Source organism: Rana temporaria, chromosome 6 (assembly GCF_905171775.1).
Source record: "Rana temporaria chromosome 6, aRanTem1.1, whole genome shotgun sequence".
NCBI classification, from domain to species: domain Eukaryota; kingdom Metazoa; phylum Chordata; class Amphibia; order Anura; family Ranidae; genus Rana; species Rana temporaria.
In genome coordinates this window covers 106,287,535-106,305,322 of record NC_053494.1, presented here as the reverse complement: position 1 = coordinate 106,305,322, position 17,788 = coordinate 106,287,535, and the positions used below count along the sequence as shown (strand labels likewise).

At 46.9% G+C, this 17,788-nt stretch overlaps 1 protein-coding gene across 2 annotated transcripts in view; it reads left to right on the top strand.

Annotated features, from left to right (window-relative positions):
- The window catches only part of PGAP1 (post-GPI attachment to proteins inositol deacylase 1), a 328,622-nt gene that overhangs the window by 118,036 nt on the left and 192,798 nt on the right, over positions 1-17,788 (top strand). The window lies entirely within an intron of this gene.

Below are 17,788 nucleotides of genomic sequence, written 5' to 3'. Positions count from 1 at the left end.
GCTAATGTACCCTTCGCATAGCTAATGAACTCTCTTTTGTGTAGGTAACAGCCTCCTGTGAGGTGTATGCTGATGGGGATTATGTGTGAGTGATAATTGTTTTAAAGGTTAATTGAATTCTATTGTCTGATCGAGCTAAGTTTAGGAGCCAAAACGTCTTGCGGCTGATTGGCTCAAAGGAATGTCATTGTTTCAAAGTATGTGTATTGAAGTCCCCCCTGGGGGGGGGGAGTGTCATTTGTTTCTGTACAGTTTGTAACCAGATATAAGGAGGTAAAATGTGGCATTAAAAGTCAGTCCTGCTTGACTCTGCAAACGTAGCCCGTCTCGTTTCTTGAAAGGGCGTTCGATGGGATATACCGGCGGTACCTGCATATCGCAGCTTGCCAGGGAAAAGGACGTCTCCAATGGCTGAGACCCTCTCACTATTTGGGTAGCCGTTTCGGGATTTCTTGTGGACACCCCTTGTAACGCCCACAGTCGACTTAACCATGGACCACAGCTTTCCAAGGAGGACCACCGTGGGTGCTGCCCGTGGAAGGTGTGGGAACCCAGCCTCCAGACACGCCAAAACCGACGCATTCCCGGACCCACCCCGCAACAGTGTGTCAATGGAGTCCCTGTTGTTAATCCGCCCCATACCACATAGGTGCTGCATTTGGGAGGCCAAAAAGTAAAATTTAGGATTGGGTACAGCTGCACCCCCTTGGTCTTTGCCGTATTGCAGTGTAGACAAACGGATACGGGCCACTTTCTTTTTCCAGATTAATGATCTAAACAAGGAATCTATCCGGGTAAACCACCGACGGGGTATCCACTGAGGGGAGTTATGCATAATGTATAGAAGCTGGGGGCCCCACACCATTTTAATTAAGTTTATTCGTCCTATCACAGACAACGGGAGTTTACACCAGGTATTACAAGTCGACTGCAAGCGTTTAAAAAGGGGTAATAAATTCTCTTCTAGATATTTCTGTGAGTTTACTGATACCTGAACCCCCAAATACTTGAAGGATTCCACCACCTGTAGGGATCCTGCAACCACTGGTAGAGATCCGATCGGGCCATCCACGGGCAAAAGAACGGATTTACTCCAATTAATCGAGAAACCCGAAAGGGAGCCAAAGCTTTGAATCAACTCCATAGCTGCTGTGAAGGGATGTGTCTACATCTCCCAGATACAATAGAGTATCATCCGCGTAGAGTGAAATCTTCTCTATACATTCGCCTCTCTGAAATCCAGCTATCGAAGGGGAGGACCGTACTAACGCCGCCAGTGGTTCCAGGGCCAGTGCAAAAAGCAGGGGCGACAAAGGGCACCCCTGCCTTGTGCCTCTATACAAAGGAAAGGGGTCCGTGAGGTCCCCATTCACCCGCAGCCTGGCCGTGGGGGCAGCATACAGCAGGCGTACCCACTTAATAAAATTCTTGCCTAACCCAAAGCGATCCAAAACCTCCCACAGATAGGGCCATTCGACGCTGTCAAAGGCTTTGGCAGCGTCTAATGACAGGATCGCTCTCTGTCCTTCATTGTCAGCAGGTATCTGTAGGTTCAGGAAAAGGTGCCTGATATTAATAGCCGTAGATCGGGAGGGGATGAAACCCGACTGATCAGTGTGTATGAGTTTATTTATAACTTTAGCTAGCCTTGTGGCCAACACTCTGGCCAATAATTTAACGTCAGTCGTCAATAGCGATATAGGTCTATAAGAATCCGCCCACTGGGCATCCTTACCCGGCTTCAGTAACAGCACTATAATGGCCTCATTCATAGATTGAGGCAGGGAGCCTTGCTCAAATGCATCTACGAATACCTCTTTCAAAAGGGGTATCAGGCCATCCGAGTAGCGCCCATAAACCTCCGCCGGCAAGCCATCCGAGCCCGGAGACTTACCGGGAGAGGAGAGCGCCAAAGCTTCCAGCAACTCGTCGGCCGAGAGCGGCGCATTTAATTGCGCCACATCCCCGGCCGATAGACGCGGGAGATGACATTGGTCCAAAAAGGAGGAAATCTCCTCCGTCGTGGGCGAGACCTTAGAAGAATACACATCAGCATAGAAATCCTTGAATGTGGACAGAACATCCGCATGGGATGACACCGTTATCCCCGAGACATTATTAATTGACTCTATATGGGCCGAGCCCCTCTGTGAGCGCACCATCATAGCGAGCATGTGCCCAGTACCCTCCCCATCCTCGAAGTATTTCTGCTGAAGGAAAAATCTTTTGTTCTCAGCTCTAGACAAAGTCACATGTTTAACCATATTCTGAGCCTCATTCCACGCTCGTTCTGTATTCTCAGAGGGGGAGTCCACATAGGCTGACTCAGCCCTCTCAGCCTCCCGAAGCACAAATTGTTCCCAGGACCTTGTCCCACTCTTAATGGAGTTAATGGATCTAATAAACTGACCCCTCAGAAAGGCCTTTAGGGCGTCCCAGAGGACACCAAGCCCCGTGGAGTTCCTGTTGATTCTGATAAAATTCACAAGTTCAGTGCGAATGGGATCTGGGGTTGGGAACAGCGACATCCAAAATGGATTAAGCCTCCAGCAGGTACGCTTAGTAATGCTAGATGCAAGTAGTTCTATACATAGAGGTGAATGGTCGGACACAGTCCTAGCCTCATACCTTGCGGACGAGACCAGGGGAAGCATCTCACTGTTACCCAAGCCCAGATCAATCCTGGATAGACCCCTATGCGAGGCCGAGTGACATGAGTAACATTTCTCCCGTGGGTGGGCCAACCTCCAGACATCCCTCAACCCCAGCTCCTGCAGAAGCCGAGCAAAAGGCGTCTGGCCCCCTCTCGGGGTAGTCGCCAACGCCCCAGGAGAAAACTTATCAAGTCTGGCACATAAAAAATTATTAAAGTCCCCCACTACAAGAGCAGGGATACCTGGGTGTCGTGACAGAAAGGTGGCCAGGGTCTTAATGACCTCTACTGAGAAAGGGGGTGGTATATACATGTTAGCAATAATGCACTGCCTACCGTACAGCATGCAAAGCAAAAAAACAAAGCGACCTCCAGGGTCTATAAGGGAGGAGGTGAGGGCAAACGGGACATTCACACCAATAAGCGTACTAACCCCTCTGGCGTATGACGAGAAGGTAGAGTGGTACTGATACCCATATAGTCTAGGGGAGAATGGTGATTCCTGATCCCGGAGCATATGGGTCTCTTGCAAGCACACCACAGAGGAACTCAAACGCTTAAGCACATGACCCACTGCCAAACGCTTCACTTTATCTCCCAGACCTCTTACATTCCAACTAGTCAGCACACACTGCGTAGCCATTTCTTATACTCATAGATAGTTGTACCAGATACAGTAGAAATGCATGCAAAGTAAATCGGCCATGGCAGCCCCATAAATAGTAAGGACCTTCCTTCCCGGGTAAAAACGAGTGCAGAAAAATAAATCGGTGCAAAAAAAAAGATAAGAGAACATGTCCATGACTGTGGAGAGCGCAGCAGACAGAAAAACATCTTCCTGATAACCAAGTCCAGGCAACCTGGGCATAACCTGTGAAAGCAAAAGTTAGGCAGAATGTAGAGATGTCGTCCAAGTGGACGAATGTTAAACTCAAAAAAATTCAAATATAGAAAAAAAAGTGAAAAACAAATAAAGAACCATCGTGTCCAGGAGGGACCCATTTCTAGGGGGCTAAGTTCACTAGCCAGCATAAAGGCCTCCGCAATTAGCAGGTCTTTTGTCAGGGTGGAGCAGTACTTATCCAGACAGTGTAAACACTTCCTGTGGAAACAGTCCTCCGCCTTGGTAGAATAGTGAAATGAAACATCATTGTCGACCCTCCGACAGAGCAAACACACATCAGACAGGCACCAGTCACTCATTCCTGCGTCTTCTCCCCTGCTCTTCTCGCAAAGATCGTTCCTCCCTATCCATCCACTGCTAAAATCAATTTCTACATTGTTTAAAGGGGTTGTAAAGGTAAACATTTTTTTTCCCTAAATAGCTTCCTTTACCTTAGTGCAGTCCTCCTTCACTTTCCTCATCCTTCGATTTTGCTTTTAAATGTCCTTCTTTCTTCTGAGAAATCCTCACTTCCTGTTCTTCTGTCTGTAACTACACACAGTAATGCAAGGCTTTCTCCCTGGTGTGGAGAAAGCCTCTTGAGGGGGGAGGGGGCCAGCAGGAGGGTCAGGACGTTCTCTACTTTGCAGATAGAGAAAGGAGCTGTGTGTGTGTGCGTCCTGACACTCCTGCTCGCCCCCTCCTCCTCCCTCAAGAGGCTTTCTCCACACCAGGGAGAAAGCCTCGCATTACTGTATGTAGTTACAGACAGAAGAACAGGAAGTGAGTATTTCTCATAAGAAATAAGGACATTTAAAAGAAAAATGGAAGGATGAGGTAAGTGAAGGAGGACTGCACTAAGGGTAAAGGAAGCTATTTAGGGGGAAACAAATGGCTTTACAACCCCTTCAGCCCCAGAAGGATTTGCTCCCTTCCTGGCCAAGCCATTTTTTTGCGATTCGGCACTCTCACTTTAATTGACAATTCCACGGTCGTGCAACGTTCTAGACAAACAAAACGTATGTTCTCCCCCCCCCCCCCTACAAATCATGCTTTCTTTTGGTGGTATTTGATCACCTTTGCATTTTGTTTTGTTTTGTTTTTTGCGCTATAAACAAAAATGTGCAACAAACGGCTACAAATAGCCATTGATTACTGTATAAATATCATTGACAGGGAAGGAGTTAACACTAGTGGGCAGTCAAGGGGTTAACTGTGTTCCCTGGGTGTGTTCATTCTGTAGGGGGGATGGGATTGACTAGGAGAGGAGAGAGATCAGTGTTATACTTAGAATGAACACACAATCTCTCTCCTCTCCCCTCACAAACGATCGCTGGTGTCCGGCGGTCATCGCGCCCGCCGGGCACACGCATCGGCTCTGCACCTTCTCTCACGTCTTAAAGGAGCGACGTACAGCTGTCGATTTGCCGAACAAACCTGCCGCAGTATAATGGAGAAGACCCTCGGAGCTGACTAATAAATTATTTTAAAAACCTGTGTTGTGCGTTTATTTTATTGACGCTTTTCCTCCAGGTGAATGGGTAGGGGTACACCCACCTCCCCATGCGGCTTGGTACGACTCCCAAGAGGGGGGGGGCGCTCACTCGTCCCCACTCCTTTCCTGACCGGCCGGGCGGCGTGCTCGGATACGCGTCTGGTATGGATTGTGGGGGAACCCCCACACCGTTTTTTCGCCGTAGGGGTTCTCCTTACAATCCATACCAGACCGAAGGGCCTGGTATGCTCTTGGGGGGGGAAACCCATGCCAGTTTATTATTTAAAATTTGGCGTGGAGTTCCCCTCATGATTCATACCAAATGCCGCGTCTAGAATTGGCGGGAATCCAAGTCGGACCCCCAACGCTTCTATGTCGCGCTCGCTGGAATGTGCTTTTCCTATTTCAGCGAGTGCGAGATGTCGGCACCCTGTCCCCGAGAATCAGCGTGATGCCGTCGTGCTGGAAACACATTCTCGGCGACAGGTACTGTAGTTCCTCCATTCCAGACAGTTTCTCACCACTATTGCAGATAAAGGAAAGAAACCTCTTACGGCAAAAGTAAGAGGTAAATTAGACTTGTATGATCAAATATGGAAATTGTGGGATTACTAATTTTATGGCCTGCCCCGCTCATGCCTCACCCCTTCTTAAATACTTTTATACATTGCAGAATAAATAATTTCTTTCACTCTGGCTTTATTTTTGATGTTGTGTTCTTGGAATAACATGCTGTTCAGTTTTGTTGCAATACTCATAATGCATAGATAGTTCTTCCTTAAGGCTCTGTTCACACCGAGACGTTTGGAATCGTGAGCGGAATCGCTGCATTTCTGCCAACGATTCCAAATCCCAGAACATGCTTGTGGTTCCTTTTACTTCCTAATGGCGCCGCAAAATCAGTGCGATTTTATTTTTTTTTTTTGTGAAAAATCCTGGGACGCGTGTCACCCTAAAGAAGTTCTAGAACTTCCTGCGATTTTGTTTGTGCAATTTTGTCACATGACAACTGCAGAAAAATAACGCTGCAATTGAGGTGCCATTAAAAAGTAATGGCATCGCAAAGACATTCTAAGTTTTGCCGCAAATTAGCAAAAGCCTAGGTGTGAATGGAGCCTTAATGTTTTCCATTATTTTCTGTATGTTTTATGTTCTCTTTAGAAACGAGATATTAATGTCAGTCTCAATGCTGCAAGTTTCTTATTAGCGTAGAAGAGCAGAAGCTGCTTGGAAAAGGAGCTCCTCAGAGGAAAACCACACCATTTATAAGAAAATAACCAAGAAATATCACAAAAATCTTTATGGCCAAAAAAATTATTTCTCCAACATCATCGCAAATGCCCTAAACCGCCCCCGCGAACTCTTAAAGCTGGTCACTCAGACTATGAATCCTGCTTGTTTAGAGGCCCCCAATTCTGATTCACAAGAATTTTGCAACGAATTATCGGATTATTTCATTAATAAAATTGAAAAAATCTGTGATAGTATTCAGCAAAATAGAACCGTCACAAACCCCCCCCCCCCCCAAATCACAAACCTAATACCCACATAAATCCGCCACAATCACCAAAATTAATTCTAAAACCCATTTCCATCAAGGCCACTAAAAACATCATCGGTACTCTGCGGAACAGCACAGCACCCAATGACCTCATCCCCACTAAACTGCTGAAAGAAAGTGCCGATATATTGGTGCCAGCTATCGTGTAGCTCATAAATCAATCATTCAAGGAGGGCACGGTGCCCACCTTGCTGAAACAAGGTACAATAAAACCAATTCTAAAAAAACCTACCCTCGACCCCAAAGATCCTAACAACCGGAGACCCATAACGGGCCTAAATGTCTTATCCAAGGTAATGGAGAAAGAAGTTGTACAACAGCTACAACAGCATTTAGACACCCATAAATTACTCGATCTGTTTCAATCAGGGTTCCGTCCCGGTCACGGAACAGAAACGGCGCTGCTTAAAATATGGGATGATGCTCTAGAGGCTGCAGACGAAGGAGAATCTTGTCTCCTGATACTGTTGGACCTAAGCGCGGCCTTTGACACTGTAGCCATGGACTACTACTGACTAGACTAGTTGAACTAGCCAGAGTCACGGAAGGTGATTTAGCTTGGTTCTCCTCTTTCTTGGAAAACCGATCACAAATAGTGAAACTGGGGTCTTTCACTTCTGAAAAACGCACGGTATCATGCGGAGTCCCTCAGGGATCCCCCTTGTCGCCCGTACTGTTCAATATCTATCTCCGCCCTCTCTTTGAAATAATCAATAACCAGAAGTTACTTTACCACTCCTATGCAGATGACACAACTGTATTTCCGCATCTGCGACAAAAAGGATCATTCTCTTGGACTAGAGAAATGCCTTACTCTGATAGATAACTGGATGACAAACGGCTATCTCAAACTCAACGGTTCGAAAACAGAACTTCTCCTGTTTCATGCCAACCGAAAAAATCAACCCGCCTCAACATGGACTCCCCCGCCCATTCTGGGTAAAACTATCACCCCTAGCACCAAAGTCAAAAGTCTCTGAGTCATTTTCGACACCTACATGACAATGGATGCACAAATAGGGTCAGTAGTCAGCGGATCGCACCATCTGCTGCGCCTACTACGCAGACTCACGCCCTTTATCCCAAAAGAAGACATAGCAGTCGTGGTGGGAACAATCATCAATTCCAAACTTGACTATGCAAATGCCCTCTATCTAGGACTCCCCAAATACCAAATCACTCGCCTGCAAGTCGTTCAAAATACGGCCGCTCGATTAGTGACGGGCAAAAAAACATGGGAATCAATCTCACCTTCACTGAGATCCCTTCATTGGTTGCCAGTAAAAGACAGAATCCCTTCCAAGGCACTCTGCCTAATGCATAAGTGTATTCAAGGTAACGCCCCCCAATATCTATGCGAAAAAATAAAAGCCCATAACCCCAATCGCATTCTGCGATCCACCAATCAAAACCTATTCCAGATACCCAAAGCCAGATACAAGTCCAAAGGAGATCGAAGATTTGCAGTCCAGGGACCTCGACTGTGGAACGCGCTACCAACCACCATCCGATTGGAGTTGGACCACTTGGCCTTCAGGGGAAAGATTAAAACCCATCTCTTCTGAGGTCAAGAGGTTTCCTTACCCTGAAAATGGATACAGCGCCCATAGGCGATTCAGTTCGCATGTGTTGCGCTATATAAGTTTCTCACTCACTCACTCATTCAGTAAACGTACATATTGGATCCATGGCGGATAATTTCTTTAGGGTTTTGTCCCTCCCTGGATCTTGGCTTATTCAATTAGCAGACAACATATGCATATTCTCTCTATTCTGAATTTATTTATTGCTGTCTACAAATTTGGAAATTAAAATGTTGGATAATGTAGCAATTTGTATTGTATAGAACTAAAAGGATATATTCCCTGTTATATCATTCCTCTTCTTCTCTTTTTTTTTTTTTATATGTACTGTGCAACCTAACCCATATGTCAGTGTATATGCAACTTCGTGTTTTATCTTTTTGAAACTCCTAAAAATACAATGATAAAAAAGGGTTGTTTTGTTTAAATCGGTCTTCAAAGATTAACCCGTTCCTGTCAGCATAGCACATATACACTATATTACCAAAAGTATTGTGACACCTGTCTTTATACGCACATGAACTTAACCAATTGCCACCCAGGCTAATTCTGACATTTCTCTCCTACATGCAAAAATCATAATCTTACACAGAACACCCAAACATTATGTGCGTGTTTTTTTTTTTTTTTAAACTTCGGTACTTAAAAATCCCCATAGGCAACGCTTAATATTTTTTTTTACAGAGTACATATTTTGAGTTACAGAGGAGGTCTAGAATTATTGTTCTTGTTCTAACGTTCGCAGCGATACCTCACATGTGTGGTTTGAATGCCGTTTACATATGTGAACACGATTTAGGTATGCGTTCGTTTATGCGAGCACACAGGGACAGTGGTGCTTTTTTTTATTTGTATTGTTAATTCTACTTTTTTATTTTTCCGATCACTTTTATTTCTATTTCAAGGAATGGAAACATTCCTTGTAATAAGAATAGTGCTTGGCAGGTCCTCCTTTACAGTGAGATCTGGGGTCAATAATTCCCCAGATCTCACCTCTCATCAGGCCTGAAAAGAAAAAAACCTCAGCTTCCCAGCCGAGGCCGCGCGTGACGTCATAACATCGTGCCCGGCCTCCGAACGATCATAGAGACTCCGGGGACCATCTGGCCCACCAGAAATTTCTGTCAGCTTTTGGGGCCCGTCGGTGCCTTCTCCAGTTTGCCGATGGCAGGGGCTATCCTGGAGAAGCATCGAGGGGCAGTGGGTGTAGGGGGACGCCCCCCCCCGCCAGGGCAGGACTTAGGGTGGTGGGGGCCCCTGGGCTTGAGTGTTGAAGGGGCCCCCTGGAGCCGAGAATTGGGGGGAGGGATTGAAGATGTTGAGCGAGGGGGGGGGGATCATAGTTGTTGAGTGGGGGGGGGTCGAATTGAAGTTGTTGAGCGGGGGGGCGCATTAAAGTTGTTGAGTGGGTTGGGGGGTGCGCATCCTCCACACACTGCTCCGGGTTCCTCCTGCGTCCGTGCTGCCTCCTCTTGCAGTGCGGGAAAATTAACCCTTTTGCGGGACTGCGGGAAGAAGCTGTCTGTGCGGGAAAGAATCCGTGCGTGTTGGGAGGTATGCGCAGGGCCGCCATCAGGAATTCTGGGGCCCCTTACACAGCTTAAAGGGTCACTAAAGGATTTTTTTTTTTTTAGCTAAATAGCCTCCTTTACCTTACTGCAGTCCTGGTTTCATGTCCTCATTGTTCGTTTTTGCTCTGATGTTGCTGTAATTCTGCTCTGTTCTGGACACTTCCTGGTTGTCTGTTTCCTGAGGACCACAGTACTGGGAGCTTTTAGTTTAGTTTTCAAAAGCATCACTTCTCTATGGCTCTATACAGCACAGAGGCAGGATAACATGCAAAAACAAAACTGAAACTACAGGTACATTATATCAGTGGTCATCAACCCCCGGTCCGCGGCCCACTACCGGGCCGCAGCCCTTCTACAGCCGGGCCGCGAGTGCGAGCAGGCGGCAAGAGACTTTTCTTACTCCTGCTGTCGCTCTGTAATCCTCACAGAGCCGACAGCGGGAGGCGGAACAATTCTGGGTGGAGGGCGGAGCTGCCCGAGGTTATCAAACAGGCGATTGGCTGCTAGGACTGTCCTTCATCCTAGCAGCCAATCACCTGTTTGTTACCTCGGCCCTCCATCCAGAACTGTCCCGCCTCCCTCCCTGCAACACCTCTCCTCAGTCTCCTGTCCCTATCCAGACATGCTGTGCACAGTCCTCTCCACTGCCCACATCGGCACCGCCTCCTTCGGCACAAGCAGGGACTATTGTGACTGTGATCTCTCGGCGGCATAGAGAGGGTGTGACAGCAGCAGGGACATGGTCGTCTGGTGTCTGTTCTGTATACCTGCTGGATCGGATCAACGGCTGCCGACCGAGTGCCCGACTCCTCCTCCTCCCACCCATGGCCCGACTCACTGAGAGACCATACACCAGAGGGTGTGAAAGGTAAAGAAATAAGTCACACAGATGGACACTGATGAAGGTGACAAGTGAATTTACTGAGGGGAAGGTATTACAGGGTAACATGGGTGGCAAGTGACATGGCGGCAGGTGGCAGGCTGTGGGTTACAGGCTGTGGTGGCAAGTGACATGGTGGCAAGTGACATGGCTGCAGGTGGCAAGTGACATGGCTGTGGTGGCAAGTGACATGGCTGCAGGTGGCAAGTGACATGGTGGCAAGTGACATGGCGGCAAGTGACATGGCGGCAGGTGGCAAGTGACATGGCGGCAGGTGGCAAGTGACATGGCGGCAAGTGGCATGTGACATGGCGGCAGGTGGCAAGTCACATGGCGGCAGGTGGTAGGCTGTAGGTGGCAAGTGACATGACTGTAGGTGGCAAGTGACATGGTGGCAGGGGCAGGTTGTAGGTGGCAGGGGCAGGCTGTGGGTGGCAAATGACATGGCTGCAGGTGACAGGCTGAAGGTGGCAAGTGACATGGCTGCAGGTGACAGGCTGTGGTGGCAGGCTGTAGGTGGCAAGTGACATGGTGGCAGGCTGCAGGTGACAAGTGACATGGCTGTAGGTGGCAGGCCTGGAGTGTGGGGGGAGGGACTGTAATGTGGGGGGGCCTGAAGAAGTTAAATTGGGGTGACCAAGAACTGTCATGTGAGGGGGGCTGAGGATATTAAAGTGGAGGTTGGGAATGTAATGTGGGGGGGGTAGGCTGCCACTGATTCTGCATTATGGTGGGTTTAACTATTTCATTTATTACTACAATGTAATAGAAATAATGCGCTGACAAAGTGCCCGCAAAAAATCGCTTACCCCCCGCATACCATCCCCAACCTCCCCCCAACCGGGCCTTGGCAAAATTTTCTTTCATGCAGCCGGTCCCCGGTGCCAAAAAGGTTGGGGACCACTGCATTATATGATTGATTTTTATCTATTTTTAATCGTTTTTAAAAGGAATCAGTTAACTATTATGTCTCTATACCCTGTAAACAGTCATTTGAGCAAAAATGTTTTCCTTTACAACTCCTTTAAGGCATGGGCCCCCTGGAGCAGAGAACCGGAGGGGGGGGGGAGTGCTGCCGCCTGAAATTGAGAAGCGGAGGGGCTGCTGCAAATTGAGAAGGGGGGGGGGGGGGCTTTACGAAATAAAGAAGAAAAAAATATATATATATATATATATATATATATATATATATATATATATATATATATATATATATATATATATATAAAAAAAAAAGGGAGGGTTGCTGTCCGGGGCCCATGGGCTTGAGCCCAGTCAAGCCCAATGGTAAGTCCGGCCCTGCCCCCCGCTGTCTTTAAGAACTGCCGCCGTGATCATTCTTGTGAAGGGAATCGCTGGCTCTAAGATGATATCTGAATGATGACTGTAGCTGCAGACGACATTCTGATATCGCCGCTCAAAATCTGCAACCTCCTATGATGTTACACGGGCAGCAAGGGGTTAATGGCATCCCAGTCTTAGTCTGTTGGGATCAATATTCAGTTGGTCCACCCTTTGCAGCTTTAACCACTTCAAATCTTCTTTGATTTCCTGTTCCAAGAGGGTCAGCTCCCAATCACATGAATTCTGTGGTAGCCTGCGATTGCATGTCACAAATATAAACTGCAAGGTACGACGAAAATCTATGAAGCGGTAGGATGGACGATGGATCCTCTGATCTACATTGCGCTGTGTGTGGGAGTGTGAGTAGTGTATAAAGTAGGAATCGGGTAGGTCATGTAGGTCAGGGTAGTGGACAGGTAGGTAAGTGTAATGGTCAGGTAAGTCGGTTTAGGTAGGTTAGTGTAATGGTGAGGTAGGTCACATGTGTTGCATGGACAGGGAAAAGAGGGTGAGTCAAAGGTGGAGCCAGGGGGCAAAATTAGGTTTTGCCTAGGGTATCAAAAATCCTTGCACCAGTCCTGCTGACGATTGCAGCATTTCTACATATGTGCATTGTATTTGTACCCAAAGTAGAGCCCAGAAACAATTTTGTGATATCGTGTTTTGCGTTTTTTTTTTCGTTCTAGCAAGGAGAAAAATCCGCAATGTGTATTATATAATGTATCTTGTATCAATATGATGTATTATATAATTAAACTTGTAATACAATGTTTATTTTTTTTCATTCAAGAGGATAAAAAAAAAAAAAAAAAACACATAGCCTCTGGCTATCACAGTGATTAAATAGAGGGGTCTCAAGGATTCCCCAATTAACCCCGAAACTCCAATGAAGTAATGTGGGCAGGGAGGACTATACCGGTACTTGATAATTAGGTTCAAAAGCCTGAATAATTCATATTTACGAAAGCATTTATTAACAAATAAACATTGAAAACAAGAATAAAAATACAATACATAAAAACATTACAAAGAATATAAACTTGACCACAATCAGGTCACCGGTTGTGCAATCCCCATTTAACAGACGGGGTAAATGTCGGTGAGAAAATTGAAATCATGAGACCATTAGTCTCGAGTCTCGACTAGTTTTGCTTTCGCTTCGTCAGGAGACGGTTTAAAAACACAACATAAAACAAACATCAGGCATTTAAAAACAACACAGTTTGTTATTAATAATGGGTCTTTTGTGTAAAAAGACTACCCGGTACATACTATAATACCCAGGGGGATTTTTTGTCCAATCATGTCTCATACCTAGAGGCACACGGTCTCTTGTTCCCAGAGAGAGGGTCCCAGTTGAACGATAGGTGCATGTGAACTATGACCAAGTCTAATGAAACAGACCTGGATAATACAACAATACATAATAAGTTGATTGTATATATACATCTCAATTGTGAAGGAGCTTCTGCAGGGTGCAGAATGCATGCAGTGATGTGAATGAAGAGAAAGATGAAAAAGCAAGGGAAAAGAAGGGAGAAAGGAGGGAAAGAGGGGGGAGCACAGGGGGGAAAACAAAGAAAAGTGGCGGGAAATTGTGAACTAAATGTATATTAAGGCTGTGACCTAGAAAAAAAGATTAGGTCCAGATCAGGTCCAGGAGAAATAGGGCATATAACAACAAATAGTGCATAAAAAGACTGTGAAGAGCATAGTGAAAGCCACCTAAGACATAAGTGAGTGGGATGCAAAAGAGGAAGGAAGGGGGGGGGAGAACGAACAAAAGGGGGGGGAGGGGTGGGGTTTGGGGGGCCAGGGGAAGGAGAGGAAGGAGAGAGACCCATTAGGGTAAGGGGCTATCAAGAAAAGGGGGGGGGAAAAAGGGAAAGAAGACACAATAGGGTTGCATGGAGGGGAGGAAAGATGCGGGGAGAAAAGGGGAGGGGGGGGAAACGGACGGGGGAAACGGGGGGGGGGGGGAAAGAAAGACACCGTCAGAATACATACTAAGAGGCCTTGGCCAAGAAGTGCCATGGAAAGCGTAGTGAAAAAATAAAGCTCAAAATGACCAAGCGGTCCACCAAAGTGTATAATGTGAAGATGCAATAGTGCCAAGAAAAAGAGATCATTAAACCCGAATTCCGTGAAGAGGCAGTGAAGAATATAGCAAAATATCGATACCTCTGTGCCCGATAGGGCATTCAAATGTTAAGGGGGTAGTGGGTCCCAGGACATAAAGGTCCTGTAAACCAAGGAGTGCTCACAGTAGTGGCCAGGTACAGGAGGCCAATGCAGGAGGCTGGTAATATATCAGTTACCAGTCAGTGGGGATAACCAGCAGGTGAGCCTAAAAGAGTGATGGCAAACAGTCATCAAGGGGTTAATATCCATGTCCAGTCATCCAGTGTTAAGTGGGGGTACAGTGCCCCCTCTATGGAAGTAGCCTTGTACTTACTTTTAGGTGTTTAGGATGTATGTATGTCCTGGGACCTGGGACCTGGCTCCGGTGCACTCTCTCCAGCAAGGAGCTGCAACTAAATAGTTCCCCATATGCGTCTCAATCAGGAACGTCCTGGACGCAGAAACGTGCCGACGTATGTGGGGGCGGGCTTACAGAGAGACCAACTATCTCTCTAAGCAGGGATAGACCTCAAACATGTGATTAAGCCCTCCAATACCCGCATCACATGAAGCTAGGGGAGGAGCCGGCCACAGAACGTCTCCGCCCGCTCCGTGTCTCGCTATGCTAACACAGCGAGCAGGGAGAGAGGGCGGGGGGGGGGGACCGGGCGGGCTCGCAGAGGTGGCATTGACTCCCTATACGTGGGCGGATCTGAACCTGCGAGGCTCAGCCGTCCAATTGTGTACCCGAGTCGCATGCGGCCAGGGGAGGAGCCAGCCGCAGCAATCTCCACCTGCTTCACACGTCGCCATATAGACGCGGCGAGCAGGGGGGGGGGACCGGGCAGTGTTGACACTGCAACCATGGTGACCGCTGGCAACTGCAGAATCATGTTATGACATCATTTACACATTGACTGGCGATTCAAGGCACTATTTTACATGCCTCACTTGGTGACGCCCACCGGCGGTCACCATGGTTGCAGTGTCAACACTGCCCGGTCCCCCCCCTCCCCTGCTCGCCGCGTCTATATGGCGACGTGTGAAGCAGGTGGAGATTGCTGCGGCTGGCTCCTCCCCTGGCCGCATATACACATATATGCAGCTCCACTGATGCAGGCCCACTTTTGTGAGGCTGTGTATGTGTACAGTCAGCAGGAAAGGGTTGAGGTAAATTACTAATGGCTAATAAAATGACATTTACTTGCTATGTAAAGTTCACTCAATCCATGATCTAGAACAAGGGTCAACAAGCTTTAGATCCTGATCTACCAGTAGTTAGGGGACAGGTGACTGGTAGATCACGGGCTTGCTGACCTGCCATCCCAGTGCATCAGGGTGCAATGCAGAGGGACTACTAATAAAGTTGGCGCTGTAGTAGGGAGCACATAAGCCAATGCCTCCTCCTGTAGAGCTGGCTCCTGTCCCATGTGGTACCAGCTGCACTTCACCTCTTTTTATCCCTGCGTTCTCCAAAAGGGGTTTCAGCAGCGGGAAAGAAGAGATCTTCAGGTCCGTGTGAAACCATACACTGGGCATAACAGTATAGGGCTGCTTTCACACTGATGTGCTGCAATTTACCCACACCGTGGGTGCAGTGCACCTGCAGGTTCCCTGCAAGCTTGTTGCGATTAGCCATAGACTTCTTATATCCTACAGGTTTGGTGCACTTTTTAAAAGCGCACAGAAACTCCTGAATACAGGACTTTTGGTGCGCTTTCAGAAACACCTGCAGGATAATATAGAGGTCTATGGCAAAGAGCAGCTAACCCAGGACAGTCACAAATGCACTGCACTGCACAGGTAAACAGCAGCATATCGGTGTGAAAGGCCCCATTTATTTAAATGGGTTGCGATTGCCAGGCAGTAGTGCCTACCAAAATCAACAGGGGTTTCAATTCCTGTTGCGTATGTGTACACCTTTGACCTTTTGAAGGGGGTAAGGATTGGGAATTGTAGACTCAACCACAGGGTTTTGCCACCCCCCAACTTTACGGGTGAACAAGCCCTAAGGGTGCCACTGCAGAATGCAACTGAGGGCTCATTCACAAGTGAAAAAGGCACTGCTGCTCCTCTGAAAAGCGAGCAGAGCATGCTTGACAGGTGGTGAGGCAATATGCTACCTCCCCACCACCTGATTTAAACCCATGATTGCCATACTACCATGTCACAACCGCATATATTGCACAGCAATTAAAGGTTTAAATCAGGTGTGAGGAGCCAACACTGTGCCCAGTAATCTTTGACTTCTCCCATGTTGTTCAGGTAGCTCTCTAACCTCTTTAACCTCTTCCCATCCTGCCCATAATCATATGACGTCCGCAGGAGGATTCTCTCATCCTGGGTGGGTGTCATGACGTCCTGGACTTCCCGGCTTTCTAGGGGGCGTGCACCCACCACGTCGCTCTGGAGCCAGTGCACGTGCCTAGCGGCTGTGATGTCCGCCGGGCACCCACGATTGCCCATTAACACAGCAGGATCTGTGTGTGAGCACACAGATCCACGTCCTGTCAGGTGAGAAGAGACCGATGGTGTGTTCCCAGTACAGAGGAACACCGATCGGTCTCCTCCCCTTGTGAGTCCCCTCCTCCTACAGTTAGAATCACTCCCTAGGACACACAACTCACCCCTTTATCGCCCCCTAGTGTTAAACCCATCTTTACCAGTCACATTTATACAGTAATCCATTTTTTAGCACTGAACGCTGTATGTCCGCCGAAACGTCAGTCACGATAAAATCGCAGCCATTACTAGTAAATAAAAATGCCATAAATCTATGCCCTATTTTGTAGGCACTATAACTTTTGCGCAAATCAATAAACGCTTATTGCGATTTATTTATTAAATTTTCTTTACCAAAAAAATGTAGAATACATATCAGCCTAAACTCAGGAAATATTTTTTTTTTTTTTTACAAAAAAATTGGATATTTATTGTAGCAAAAAGTTAAAAAAATCATGCACACTGCAGCTCAAAAAAAGAAAAGCTGCTTTTTATATATTTTTTCAAACTTGTCACTCTTCTTTTGCTTATAGTGCAAAAAATAAGAACCCCAGAGGTGTTTAAATACCACAAAAAGAAAGCTATATTTGTGAGGGAAAATTTGGGTACAGTGACAGCGCTGAAAACTAAAAATTGGCCGGTGCAGGAAGGGGGTGAAAATGGTTTCTTACAGCAGCTCAATGGCAGCCTTCCCTCTATTCTGTTTTTTTTTTTTTTTTCCCTACTAAATTCTTTCCCCAAGAGATTCCCGTTATTTTTCTGCAACTCTATTAAGTTTCCTACTCGTTGGCTAGGGCTCATGCACACTGCAGCTCAAAGACACGGCTCCTACAGGTTTTTGAGATCTTATTTCTGCCTAGAAGCTCCTCCTCTGTGTTAGAAAATGTGTCCATGCAGACTTTGGCATTTTCAGGCATATGCTCCTACAGGCAGAACCCACCCTGCACCAATTTGAGTTTTTGAGAGGACTAATGCCGCAAAGAGCTCCAAAAGAGCTTGAAAAAGCTTTAAAATATTTTGTTACAGATGTCTGTTTTGTTTATACAGTTTATAAAAAAAAATGCCTATCTAGGGGGCTTTGTTAAAAAATGCTTATGCTCAATGAAGCTCAAAGGCGCTTGAAGGAGCTCAATAAAAACGTGCACAAGAGCACAAAAAAGCACAAGCTGCTTCAAGCCTTAAATAAAAGCTCAAA